Here is a 13,393-nt window from a genome sequence, read left to right on the forward strand (position 1 = left end):
CCAAAACTTACCACCGCATTCGACAACGATACTTCTGGCGAGGGATGTACCGTTACGTGCAGAAGTTCGTCCGCTCCTGCCTCGATTGCCAACACCGAAAACCTTCAACGCACGTGTCACCAGTCGGTCTACAACCATTACCTTGCCCTAACCATCCGTTTGGGCGCGTGGGCATCGATTTGTATGGACCACTTCCTCTGACCTCGGCTGGTAACCGTTGGGCCATCATCGCCGTTGACCATCTAACGCGATCTGCCGAAACCGCTGCCCTCACAGCGGCTACAGCGTGCGATGTTGCCTCCTTCCTGCTACACCGATTCATGCTGCGTCATGGTCCACCCTAGAAGCTTCTCAGCGATCGAGGCCGTGTCTTCTTGTCGGAAGTCGTCGAAGCCATTCTCAAAGAGTGCCATGCTGTTCACCGCAAAACTACTGCTTACAACCCGCAGACGAATGGCCTAACCGAACACTTTAACCACACGCTCGGCGACATGCTCTCAATGTATGTCGCCGCCGATCACACAAATTGGGATGCCATTCTGCCCTTCGTCACCTACGCCTATAATACCGCCCCTCAGAACACTACTGGTTTTTCACCCTTCTTCCTGTTGTACGGAAGGCACCCGTCGCACACCATTGACACGATACTACCCTACAAGCCGGATCCATCTGAGTGTGCGCCTATTTCTGACACAGCCAGGCTTGCTGAAGAGTGTCGCAAGCTTGCAAAGACCTTTACAACGCACGAACAAGAGCGGCAGAAGAGCCTTCACGGTGGCACCACCACTTCTGAGTCCACGTTAGTCGCCGGAGCGCTCGTATGGCTCTCGGTCCCTACCACTGCAACTGGCCTCTCTTCAAAACTACTGCCGAAATACGAAGGCCCCTACCGGGTCATCGAGCGCACATCACCGGTCAACTACCTGATCGAACCCATCGAACCAGCTTTGGACATGCGCCGTCGAGGGCGCGACATAGTCAACGTGGAGCGCCTCAAGGCCTACTAACCCACTGATAGTGACAAGCTGTTAGGTCGCCGGACGGCTCCCTTTTAACCATTAAGTTTATTGCAGAGAGTAGTGAAGACAGGACAAGAAGGGACACAGATAGGCGCTATCTTTTAAGTGTTTTTTGGACTCAGATCACACATATTTATAATTTAAAAAGAAAAACTTCAACATGCGCAGGCACAGCTGCGTCCAGGAAAAATAGTTATTTCTTTGACAAGTAGTGTAATGACACACTAACGCAATCTCGGCCAAGATTATGAATACTTGCTGACTCAATAATCAATGTAGTATAGTTTCTTTACTGTTTGGCAAACAGGCAATCGCTGCGTTTCTTTACATTGTTGCAATGTTCCCTGAATCTTTCCTTGAGATGTTGCCCCATTTGCCCTCTATAATGCTTACCCCATGATAGGAGTATCTGATAAACGGTACCTCATATGCAGGGCACGTAACGTGTCCTGTGATTCTTATTGCAGCCAAGCCTCTCCTCTGAGTATCTGGGTTGCTGCTTTTCCATAGTTTAGCATGCTTATTTGAGGCCATGAACATTATGCTGATGATCCCGAGCACCAACCGTTTTTATATTGTTGAATATTCCGTGCAGATATGGCATCGTGGCAAACATTTTTCGGCCATCAAGATTTGGCTTCTCTTTTTTTTTTTTGGCTTGGCAACTGGAAGGTGGTTTTCTGGGTAGGGCATATGCAAACGATACAGCAAGGTGAACAGGATATCCTGCTTGTGTCAGGGGAGTTCTTTGGAAATTAAGGCTTGTCCACAAGTAATAGGAACAGAAATTTTACTGCGTTAGCGAGCCACAGTGGCATAGGCAGAAATTCATTTCGGGGAAGAGGGCAAGTGGGGGCATGGGCCCGGTCTGCTACCCCCTCGCTACGCCACTGTCCGAGCAGTGTCAGACAATGCACCTTTCTACCATTATTGAGTGGGAGAAACTAAGAGGCAGCAATTGCTTGTTTCCCATCAGTTCGTATAACTAGCTCATGCACTTTTTATGCAAATGAAATTGTACATTCAGGAACCTGATATGGTACAATCCTTGCCCGGATGCTCGTGGGTAAGCACCAGTGGGTGTTAGTAATCATGTGCCAGTGTTAATATGTTAGTGGCTTCAAATTCGAAAGAACCTTTGTGGTATTTAATAAAGAAAGACGCAGTCATCCTCATATCTAAAACATTTAAAAACTTATGTGCTTGCATATTGTACTAAATAATCATGTTCCTATTTCTTGTGGACGAGGCTTGATTTCAAGAACTTGCTGGATGCAAGCAGGATATCCTGCTCCCCTTGCTGTATTGGCTGCAGAAGCCCCACTAAACAAACACCTTCCAGCTGCCAGGCCAAAGAAATGGCTAATCGTGATGGCCAAAATATGTTTGCCACTATGTCATACCTGCACGGGATATCCGACAATATAAGAACGGTTGGTGCTCGGACAATCATCAGCATAGTGTTCACGGCCTCAAATAAGCGTGCTAAACTATGAAAAGGTTGCAACCCAGACACTCACTTGGCTGCAATAGGAATCACAGGACACATTATGTGCTCTGTAAGGAAGGCATCGTTTATCAGATGATGGGATAAGCATTATGTGGGGCAAATGGGGCAGTGTATCAAAGAAAGGCTCAGGGAAGACTGAAACATAAAGAAAGGCAGTGATGACCGGTTAGCTGAACACTGGAGCATGTGTGGTTGCTCCCCACTTTCTGATGAGAGTTTCATCGTGCGTATGCACAGCAACGAAACTACTACATTAAAATTGAGTCGGCAACTATTAATAATCTTGGCTGAGATTGCATTAGTGTGCCTTCACTATCTTTAACAAAGAAATAATTATTTTTCTTCGATGGAGCTGTGCCTGCGCACGCCCAATTTTTTTTTTCATGGCAGCTGCACCACAGTTTCATGGCAGCACAAACAACACAGATGTTCGATGGAAGATGGAGGAGGCTTGAAGAGACGAAAAAAATCTTCAAACGGTATGTCACTGCAGCCAACTCTTGTACGAGTAGACTTGCCTTCATCAAGATGACAACATCAAGAATTAACAGTTGCTCCCTTTATGAAGACAACTCCAAGTTTCAAAACGTTGGCTCTAGCGACATCCCATGTTCAAAGATTACAAGCTCAACAATACAAACTATTCGACGTCCCATGTTCAAGGAATGCAAACTAAATAATATGCATTGCACTGAAGTGCAGGAGGTACGTTTCTCACTCCTAAGCTAAAGGCCAGTATATGCTGTATATCAATAGACCTTATGCAAAATTGCTGCCATCTGTTGGAGGTTTGACGAAGCTAACAATTCGGCGCCATGTTGGAGGCTTGTGCCCGAATTCTATTGCTGTCGCCGCTATCACTTCTTGCTTGTATCCGCTTTGGTAGTCGGCAATCAGGGCATAAAAATGCCAGGCGGGCCTGTACACGTTACCGGCATTTCCTAGTTTTTACGTTGACGGTTATTACGTGTAAAGAACCGCCTCACAGCGAGAAGGTACAAGTTTGACACTGCGAGTCACGTGCAGGCCTGTCGTCGTCGATAATGAAGCTCTGCGCTAGGTTACAAATTGGCCTGTCTGTTTTCAGTGTAGCGAATAAAGCGTTGTTAGCTATCTGAATATCATGCTTGTATAATGTAGGATGGTTGGGAAGAGGCTTTATTTAGCGCGGCTAGGCGCAGCGATGACGGTAAGAAAGTGCAGTTGACCCAATTGAAAGCATATTTCATGAGGGACAGCCTATGTCGAGCCGACGTAGTGTCCATCTAATTTTAAATAAAACGTTGTCCTCTTTTTATCTTTGAAATAATATTATTTCGCTGTTGTAGTCATCCGACCTATGTTATGTACAGAATTACCGTGCGATTAAAATGCAGAAAATTGCGCATCTCATGCACGTGGAAAGTGAACATGAAAAGTGTAGTGTCTCTTAGAAGTAGATGCCGATCAGCTGGTATTTTATTGAATATCCTTCCGATATGTGATCCTATATAACAGGAAACGCCAAGAATATTCGTGTTCACATTGTCGCTTTAGGGGCCTACTGGTGCTTTACAATTTAACCCTTTGCGGTCCAAAACCTTTACCCACTTTCCGGCTCTAGCGGTCCGAAACTATTTCGCCAGTTTCTGGCGCCGCGAATAAAAACACAAGCTGTGGAAGAGAAACGCACAGGATATTTATTTTTGCTCCTGCATTCTGCAGGCAACTCTTTTAGTGATATTTGGGCAACGTATGATACCGCTCAAAGCATTCCCCTGTGTGCAGGCCAGGGTTATTACTGCAGGTTTCCACCGCCGCCGTCGTCGTCTTCGTCACTCACTTCTGTCGAATCACTGTCATCACTGTCTGGTGGAGGCACGTAATTCTCTTCCTCACTAAAGTCATCCTCGCTTTCGCTAAAAGCACCGCCGTAAAACGCACGCGGTGAAAACGTGGCCATGCTTCTCAGCGAACCGCGCGCGCGAGTGGGTACGCTCTAGGCCCCGTGCTGATCATAGTGCTGCACCCTAGTGTCAAAAAAGTAAAACCTCAACAAACAAAGCTCACTTATTCCTCAAGAGATGGCCCTTCATGTATACAAAAAATGCGCGCGACTCGCGGTGAGAAAACAGCAAAATTTAAACCACGAACACCCTTGTCGGGCGGGGCCCGACAGCGGACCGCTACGGCCGTGTTGCGTTGTCGGGCGCTGCCCGACAACGGACCGCAAAGGGTTAAACCCGTTGCGGCAAGGCAGTTTTGCTTCGCCGACTGAAACCGCCTCAGCGCGTAACCAGCGGTAGCGCACCCACGGTAGAATGTAGCACATTTCCCGGAACAGCATTTTATTTAGTTTCATAAGAAAAGTACCACGCACTTGAAGCACCTGTTAACATTTCATAGCAAACTGGAGTGTACAGAGGATTTTTCCGAAGGGGGGATCAGCTTTTGGGAGAACCTGATTTGCTCTTCCTGGGGTATAAGTTAAACAAAAAAAAGTAAGGGGTGGGGGCGGTCAGGACATCCGGGCAACCCGTCTGAACCTGGCAGTGATACCACATGAAATGCTTGAAAAATACGCATAGTGAAGAAATACGCACGCAAAGCATCCCACCAGACGCTACCTTGTTAAACTCCACCATCGAAAACAAACTACAAACAACACGCTCCAGCACAATCGGTCCGTCCGCTGCAAATCAATGACGCGCACGAGCTATCTGTCTAACATGTAATTGTTATCGCAATTTAATAAACAAGCTAATATCAACAGCAGCGCAGGCATGCGCGAGTAGCCGCGATGCAACTTTGAAGCTCGTACACGAAGTGGGTTTGTGCCTGCAGCAAGCACACGGTGCGAAAACTTTCTTGTTCTGGCATGACATGAAAGAGTGTTCTCTGATGAGTGCCGATGCTGTCACATACCACATATATTAACGGCGAACGGAAACACGGCGTTAGTCGTAAGCAGTAACCGAAGCAACGGAACGATCTGCTGATTCTCGTCGGCCACGAGGAAATGTACTAACATGGAGGCTTGGTTCCTGCAAACCTTCTTTCAGCATCCCAATTTCCTCAATCTCAGCAACACAGCACTCGAAAATATGTTGGCATTTTCGTTCTTATCAGCCGCCACACGTTGATATGTACGCTCCTTGTCTACATGCGGAGCGCGCTTAGCCTTCAACATGGCGGAAATGCACACAGCGGCCGCTAGATGGCAGCAGATTTTGCATAAGGTCTATAGGTGCTATGTGTCCAAACTGTCGCAATCTAGTGATGAAAAGAAATGCCTACCACTCATTATGGCTTGCCCGGGCTTGCAGGAAGTATGCTCCTATCTTGTACTGCAATCTGTCCTCTGTGTCGGTGCCATGAACAGCTCTCATCGCTGATACATGCATAATAGATACCACAAGGAAATGTTGATTTTCACTCAAGACAAACCCAACCACACACAGATAGTGAGTACCAAACATGTCCTCAGGCAAGTCTATATTCATATATTAAAGAGATCGATCCTTGAATGAAGGGATCAGGGTGCAATAAGAACAGGTATTAGTGGACCAGCCACTTGCAGACTATTGAAAGAGTGCCATTGCGTGTTCAACATTCACACATGTACACAGTAAGCAATCAGTCATGGGCACGTTACCAGTAAAATGTAACAGTGTTACAGTTACCTAAGCCAAAAAAGTGGGATAGGTTTCAAACAGGAGAAAGTGCCTCAGACAGGCTGGCCGACGTTTCCATAGGGGGACCTATCTTTATCGAAGGCACCTTGTCATCCTTGGCGTGTTAGTTTTAAAGGGTTAGTGTTGACGTCATGTCTAGCGGTGGTGCTTGTCGCTGTTGGTAATTGCTGCCTGGAAAGAGAAAACTAGAGAGAGGAGTGTAGCCCTTGCCACATCATTTCAAGAAAGTTTGCAACGGCGCTCAGGCCTCTCATCTCAGAAGTAAGGGGAGCTGCAAAGAAGGAAAAAAAAAAGCAAGAAAAAGGAGAGAAAAAAAGAAAAAAAATGGAAAAGGGGGGGGGGGTCTACTGAGCGAGAGCCGTCAAAGGCAAAAAAAAAGAGTGGAGTATGAAAGCCACTTGGAAAGGCTGCAGAAGGGCGGCACGTCTAGCCCTCACAAAGGGCTGCAGAAGATGGTGGGTAAGGCAACTACAGGCGGGGAAAGCGGGCGGCGTACTTTTAAAAGCCCACATGTGGAATTTAAGTGATATTGAGAGGGGTGTCTGAAAAACACGTGCTTGATGGGTGAAGTCATTGGCTCTGTTAAAGTAACTGTTACAGTTACAGTTACAGAGTTTCCAAAAGTAACCTGTTACAGTTACACTTACTGTGACAAGTAACGTCGTTACTTTGTTGCAGTTACTGTGACGAAGTAACGTCGCTACTTTTCCGTTACTGTATAAAATAAATAATAGATTACAAACCAAACGATAGAATTCATTTATTAAATATGTAGGAAGGCATGCGGGCAGCCAAAATTGCACGTGGTAAAACCCTAGACGAAGTAAACCTAATAGGGGGCCAAACACAAGCATTTGTTGTGTACACCTCATTTTGTTGCATCAATTTTGTTGTTCATGCACCGTTGGTGAAAAAGGGAATTTCTTTGCAAATAATAATAACAAATGTCCTCTGATACTCAAAATGGAAAATGTGGTTGATGCACTAGAACGACAGCAGTATCATAGGATGTTTATTAACGACACCCAGAAGCGCATGCAAATAGCAACGGAGAGTGTGTGACGAATGAAGACGACGTCCATTGTGTCTGTTCCATATATATGTTCAAGGTGTATCAGACCCTGTTCGGTTAGCTTTGCGTCCGCTGGGCATACAAACCGTTTCTAAGTCCCGTTATACTCTGGGGCATGTGTTCGCGAAACCCAAAGATTGCACACCTGCAGACGATCAGAGTAGGGTGATATACAAGCCCGATGCGGGCATTGCGACGCGACTTGCATTGGCGAAACGGGAAGGAAAGAATCAACGAGGCTTAAAGAAGGCAAACGGGATGTTGTTAAAGCAACTCATACAACGCATTCTAAGATGGAGCTTGTTTAACACTTCCGGAGAACAGGGCATAGCTTTGACGTAAACACTGTGACGACGCTGGCTCGTGAACGAAGGTGAGGGGAAGGAACTCCTGGAATCGCGGTTCATTCGCCGCGACGCGTCGGCTTGCAATATAGTTACTGTATATGGCACCTTTAGGAGCCATGTCGTAGCATATATAGTAACTATAGTCGGATACAACTTAAGAAGTCAGGAGAGACTAAAGAAAAGAAATAGTCCCGCTCATGCACGCGCCGATGTTCTCCAAAGGCAAAGCCACCGCCATCCCGCTCATGATGTCCGTCCCGAGTGCGCGCCCATTGGTGCAGGCTTGTGTTCATCTGCCTTTGAGGAGAAAATGCCGCTGACTTCTAAAGTTGTATCCGACTATAACATGCAACAACCACATTCCCCTACTGGTTTACACGGACGTATGGGACACTGGTCGATCTCCGCAAATTTTTTTCTTTCTTTCCTTTTCTTTTTCTTGTTGCCAGTGTATACTGAGGATGTCACATGCATAGGAGGCAAAGCGTCCATGTGATTTTGTTAATAATTGTTGTATTAAGTTGGAGTAAACCTTTTACAATTAGTTTCAAAGAGGTTTTGAAAAATTACTTAGTTCACAGTATTTGTGCCTCTCAACCGTTTCGCGCTCTGCTGCTTTCTAGCCGTCAGTCAAACACGATTATTGCACAGCCTCGGACGAAGGAGAATATAAACTTGGCGTCGTGATGTTCCACCGGTACACCAAGAACCGGGCTAGAAGCTCAAGTGACAAAAAGGATATATATACGCCGGAAAAAAAAACTACTTGAATTTAGCAAGTTGTTCAGTTCCAACATGATTGACTTACATGTAGTTTACAAGTAAACTTAAGTTGTGTTAAAGACTGACTGCTGACCTCGGTCTTCTGCAGGGTAGATAATTCTCTAAGCGACCTCCACCCCTAAATTGGTAGGGGAGCCGTGCTGTGGAAAGATGAAAGGTGGAGAGGATATGGGAAAGTAACTGTAACGGTATTTCCCATTACAGTTACTCTGTAAAAAAGTAACAGTGTTACCGTTACAAGTTCCTATAAATTAAAAGTAACTAGTTATAGTTACAAGTTACCGAAAAAAGTAACTAGTTACCGGTAACGCGTTACTAGCAACTAGTTATTGCCCAAGACTGTAAGGAATACCCGAAATATGCACATAGTCCTATGGGCGATCCACATGAAAATAACGATATGCACACTTTTATCGAAATATAAAAAAAATGAAAGAGTGTGCGTGGTCCATGTGCACTTGGTGTGAGGTGGGAATGAGCCATGCATATTGTATTGCATCATGAATGTAAGCCATTCAGGGAACAAACTTTTCGTTCTCTAAAGCAAATTCCCGTGTAGTTTGTCTTGTAGAGTTGAGCTGTCAATTTGATTTCATTTTAAGTTATGTAAGGCCTTCACAAAACCGATAATATTTTCCAACTTTCTGTGAACTTCTGGAAACATATATGAGAATTGAGATCTTTTTCTTTTAATTTATGACCTTACAAAGCTCAATAAACCCTAAATCACTGCATACTAAACCTTGGTTATGCATTTAAGTAAGAGAGCAATATTGGTACTATGCTAAGTAAAAAAAAGCGTGAAAATACAATAACTTAAAGCACCACACAATAAAGCAACATTCTCGCAACATGAGCACAATCTAAGTTATTTGTGATAGAGAACCTCGTGTGCTTAAAGATGCTAAGAAAAAATATATAATGGCAGAACACGAGCTCACGCATATTTTCTCAAACACACAATATTGAAACAAAGAGTAGCATGTGTTAGCTTAATTAACCTAATTGAATTGACATATTCGTCTACTAACACTATTTGATATAAACATGTGCTTCTTCACATTAAGTACGCATTTGTTGGAGTGTGCACTTAGTACCAGTACGTAACGTAATTCACTCAAATACATTACTTCGAGTGAGCTCCTTTAAAACATTTATGAGGCAGCTAGGTTAAAATCCTAACCACAAAACAACTGCATGGATTTCTGGCGAAAAGCTCGGGGACGCAACCACGAAAACATATCCATCATCGTGTGCGCGTGTCAGGGCTGTGTGTTTTGCTATCACGTCAGGGGCGTAGCCAGAAATTTTTTTCGGGGGGGGCGGGGGTTCAACCATACTTTATGTATGTTCGTGCGTGCGTTTGTATGTGTGCGTGCCTATACACGCAAGCAAAACTGAAAAATTTCGGGGGGGGGGGGGTTGAACCCCCCCAACACCCCCCTTGGCTACGCCCCTGTATCACGTCCCCAGTCTTGTGATAATTTTGCGTGTTATTGCCGAGTTTGGTGAACTCTCGCATCACCACAGTGAAAACATTATGGGACGACCCCATGTGTTTAAAAGCACACACTTTCTAACGGCGACAAGGGATTCTAGAAACACTCTCAAGCGATGATCTCGTACAGTAAACAGTCAAGGAATAACAGCACAACGACACGAGGCCTGCATGATCGAAGCATAAGATTGCGTAGCGCAATGCGCATCCTTCAAACATGTCATTTATGGTGGTGTATATAAGAGCACCCAAAGCACAAAACATACCTGCCTATCGGGTATCTGTTGATCATCCTCGCTGTGCCAATACGACGGTTCCTGCAAACAGTTTTCATGCAATGAAGTAACAAAGTTACGTAGTTCAGCGACCTTCTTCAACTTACCCAAGTTTGGCACAGTCGCTCGTCAAAAGGCTCAAGCTTCCGCTCCTGTGGAACCGCGGTCGCCGCTTGTCAAAACACTTGGACGCGGATTGTCTTCGGAAGTACACTCGATCACTCGATCAACGTGAGTAATCGATGAACGAAGCAAGAAAGCACTTTTGAGCGCGGACACAAAGCTGTGCGTCCCGTGAGGCTGTGTTGAGTGGCACCGAACAACGACCATCATCCGCCACTGGATCAAGGCAGGAGAACGCCCCAACACGCGGAAAATGCCCAGTCGACGAATGTCGCGTACGATAAGCACGCAATAAACGCACACAATGCACGATAAACATGTTAGCGCGGCACACATGTGTTCACGGGAAGCTGGTGGTGCTCCGGCAGTACGAGACCTGTTGCAACTGTTAGCTTACAGTCTAAACCAAAAAGAATGTAGGTGGCAGCAGTGTCGTGATATGCTACAGGCCATAATTTTTATTAAAAATAAAACGTATTTGTGGCTTTTCACACAGGCGAAGGTCAGGGAGGCGGGGCTCTGTATATAAGCGTTGCGTCCGCCTTTCGCGTCGGGCCCCATGTAAGCGTTGCGTCCGCTCGATCCATTTCCGCCTCGGGCTCCATATAAGCGTTGCGACCGCTCGCGGCCGCATATAGCGGGCCCAATCCGTCACCGCAGAATTTGTCACGCTTAATGGCGATTGAAGGGCCGCTTATATGCAGTACGTTGTGGTGGAATAAAAATGGGCCGTTTATGTGCCGGACGTTATACGGTACTTGAATAAGAGTGTATACTATGTTTTCTAAGATATGTGGCGTGGGCTCGTAGCGGGCTTTAAAAACATGCTGAAAAAAGAGTAGTGATCAAATTTTTCTCAGCAAATTTCGAGGTGGCGAAAATCGCGAACGTTATTACTTTTCCAACAATTATTAATGCCGCTTGGGGTTATTGAGGCAAATAATTATGAATTAATGATACTGATAGCCATTTCATCGATTGATGCATCACGCGAATTCCGTGTTTACGTGAAATTTGGGCCGTGAAACGCATTCAATCATGATCATTTGACTAGTTTGCAAGAACACGGTGTAATTGGTCGGAGTCTTGCTGTAAAATTGTGCATCCAAGGGAAAGCATGTCATCCAGACAATTTTAAGGATCCAAGCTACAAATAAATCCGTACCGATTTCAAAGAACTACTTCCCAGCTTAAGAGATGTTTGCTATGGTGCAGAATGTCAGAAAACAATTTCCAGTCAACTGACGGAACATGGCAAAAATTTCAACTCAGAACCTTTCTTTCCTAGACATACAAGTAAATTTTCTTGTACCTTTTTCATACAAAAGCTGGTAGGTCACATCTTTTTTTTTTTCATTAACCTTAATTTACCGCAAGGGTGTCCATGAAGCTGGTGAGCCAAAATTGTGGATGCTGTCATAAAAAAGATACTTCCGCGTATAGCACATCAACAGTTATTACGACTACTACGGAATGCTTTCGCTTTTTCGCTGACAAAAGCTTCAGTTCCAAATTGCGTCGCATCCTGTGCAAACAAAGGAGGCACATTCGCAGAAGTACTGAGAACATTTCATGGACTATCTTCTAGGCACATTTCCTGCAACAGACACACAGAAGAATACCTGGTGGCTGAAAACAGTGATCTAGTGATACCGCCTAAAATTTTGAGCATTAGTGGCTTCCCACCGATTCCTTTTTGGAAAGCATACATGTCCTGCCGGACAGAGAAATTGCCGTGAAGCCCTGTAAGGTCTTTAAAAAGTTTGCAGCTTCGAACGTAGCGCGTGATGACACAACAGCTGATGCAATATCCTAAGCGAAAATTTGGCAGATGCCACGCATTGTGGGAATCGGTTTCATGCGAAGAATTCGGCGAGTAGCTGTTTCTGCTGCATTTTTGGCTTTGAGCGAAGTGTTACGAGGCAGATCGACAAGTTTTTGTGTAAATAGAATACTTGTGTGTACATCGTGGGCTCAACAGGCACGTCGACTACACTGGTGTTTAAAGGGTAACTTATGGTCAGACGTAACGTTAGCACTCACGTTAGATGATATACGTCAGTTTTATCGGAACGAAGTGCACGCTACGGTGCGAAATTGTGAATACCGTTTGTTGGGACATTCCTCCGGGGTCGAGCAACCCTTCAGTATATCTTACTGGGTCAGGAGAGTATATATGTAATGTTTATTATACTTTTATAAAGGCGGAGCCGACACTGGAACCTCAGCTGACGTTAAACCGGCATGACGCCCGTATCATTGGAGTACATATGAAATGCTTATTACCCAATAAAGTTAGAGAGCCAGCACCGGAATTACGATTGACGTTGTGCCGACATGGTGCCTGCATAGAATCTATTTGCAAAACACTTTCCAGTCCTGGCGTGGCCCTGTGGTAGAACACTTGAGTGTCACGAAGAATTACTTGATTCGATTCTTGCTAGGATCCTGATTTTTATTCTATGCGTTCATCGGATCAACGCTGCCGATGCCGAATTTTCTTAAGAATCTGGCATTTAAATTAAATTGCCTGTTCTCGCCATTCCTGAGTAGGTATAAACTGTGAAACACCTGTGGCACATACTCATATACCGTGGGCCACGGTATACGCGTGTGGGAGACGTGACTTCAGAAAAGGGTTTCTTCACGTATAAGGCAGGATTTTCACGTTATTTATCTCATTCAGTCTAGTGATAACAAAAGACCTCACGTGGAACGAGGTACGTAGACAAAGACATAGACGCCTAGTAGCTGTTCTTGTGCTACGTACACCGGGAGCCACCTGCAGTACTTCTAAACACCGTGAACAGAAATTTCGGAAAGAGACATAAGAGTCGTCACGTAAAAATTCGTCGCATTCGTTATGATTTTCTAAGCCAATAATATTTACATGGAAATAAGCAATGTTCGCCTAATTGTTTTGACGACGTGTCAAGGAAACATTACGGAGTCCATGGCACTATCATGACTGCTTGACAACAGTGGATGACACATTGGTTCAGCCTTCGGGCAATCGAATTTCGAAAATGCAATCCTGCTGAAAATGCATACTTTCTCTACGAAAAGTGTAGGCAGGAAGCAGTAACACTGAG

At 45.1% G+C, this 13,393-nt stretch overlaps 1 long non-coding RNA gene across 1 annotated transcript; it reads right to left on the minus strand.

The window, feature by feature from the left end:
• Nucleotides 1-5,827: 5,827 nt before the first annotated feature.
• LOC125759736 (uncharacterized) lies at nt 5,828-10,362 on the minus strand. The gene is made up of 3 exons (XR_007417371.1): nt 10,286-10,362; nt 10,170-10,220; nt 5,828-5,899 (listed from the first exon to the last, which is right to left on the minus strand). It is a non-coding gene; the product is annotated as an uncharacterized LOC125759736 (long non-coding RNA).
• Between the last annotated feature and the right edge of the window lie 3,031 nt (nt 10,363-13,393).

This window comes from Rhipicephalus sanguineus, chromosome 8 (assembly GCF_013339695.2).
Source record: "Rhipicephalus sanguineus isolate Rsan-2018 chromosome 8, BIME_Rsan_1.4, whole genome shotgun sequence".
Classification (NCBI taxonomy): Eukaryota; Metazoa; Arthropoda; class Arachnida; order Ixodida; family Ixodidae; genus Rhipicephalus; species Rhipicephalus sanguineus.